Genomic DNA, 1,192 nt, shown 5'->3' with positions numbered 1-1,192 from the left:
TCCTCGGCACCCCACCCCCCGACTCCTGGCCCCCAGGCCCCCCGGCGTGTCCGAGCTCCCGGGCGGCCGCAGGGCGGTAGGCGCCGCCCTCCCTCCCGCCGCGGGCGGGGCCCGCGAACTCACCGGCGTCGGCGCCCGGGCTCCGCTCCCGCCCGGCCGGGCCGCCCGGGCCGGCGGGCGGGGGACGCGCGCTCGCGGGCTGCGGCTTCCGCTCCGGGCCGGTGCGCGGCGGCGGCGGCGGCGGCGGCGGGGCCCCGGGCCGCCCGGCCTCGGCGGGGAGCAGCGAGGTGCGCAGGCCGGCCACGAAGCGCTCGAAGGTGAGCAGGCCGCTGGCCGGGGCCTCGCGGCGCAGCCCCTCCAGCACGCCGCGGGGCAGCTCGCGCGCGTCGGCGCCCCGCCAACGGGACTCGATCTCGCGCAGGTGCACGCAGCCGCGCCGCCGGTCGTCCAGGATGTCGAAGAGCGTGCGGAGGCTCTGCAGGAAGGCGCGCGGCAGGCCCTCGGTCCCGGGCGCGGCGGGCGGCGGGCGGCCGCGCTCGGCCGTGGCGGCCGCGGCCATGGGGGCCGGGGCTCGGCGCCCGGCTCGACCCCCGGCTCGGCCCGGCTCGGCCCCGCGCAGCCCCGTTCAGCCCCGCGTCGGGACCGGCGCGCGGCCCGCCGCGACAATAGCGGCTACTTTTGAACGGGGCTCTGCCGCGGCGCCGGCCTCATTAGCATCCGCGGCGCCCATTGGCCGGGCCCGGCTGATCTGCTTCCTGATTGGCTCGGCGGCCCCCAGCCTCAGTTTGATTTTTTCCCGTCCGAGTCCGGGCGCGCCGCGCGCCGCGCTCCCGGCTCGGCCCTGCGGGGCCCGGGAGGGGCCGTGGGGAGGCCGGGCCGGGCGGGGAAGCCGGGCCGGGCGGGACCCGGACGCGACTCCCCGGCTCCCGCTGTAGCTCCCCTCCGCCCGCCACGCCCACCGGCCCTGGGCGCCGGCGCGGCCCGCTCCCGCCCCGGAGGGCGGGGTTAGGCGTCCCCGGGCCACCTCGGGGTGAAGCCCTGGTCGCCGGCGGCGCCGGCCGCGAGCACCGGATGCCGGGGCTCCGCTCCCTAGAACTGGGAGGCCCCTAGAGAATCCGAGGCTCCAGCCAGCTGGGCGAAATCCCCACAGAGGCCTCTCTGTCCCCCTGCGAACCCGGGCCTCGGGAAGAAA

General features: G+C 80.8%; 1 pseudogene; it reads right to left on the bottom strand.

Annotated features, from left to right (window-relative positions):
* Positions 1 to 15: 15 nt before the first annotated feature.
* LOC106002962 lies at positions 16 to 559 on the bottom strand (annotated as a pseudogene).
* Between the last annotated feature and the right edge of the window lie 633 nt (positions 560 to 1,192).

This window comes from Dipodomys ordii, unplaced genomic scaffold (genome assembly GCF_000151885.1).
Source record: "Dipodomys ordii isolate 6190 unplaced genomic scaffold, Dord_2.0 Scaffold1000024881, whole genome shotgun sequence".
In the NCBI taxonomy this organism is placed as follows: Eukaryota; Metazoa; Chordata; class Mammalia; order Rodentia; family Heteromyidae; genus Dipodomys; species Dipodomys ordii.
This window is presented reverse-complemented; position numbering and strand designations above follow the sequence as displayed.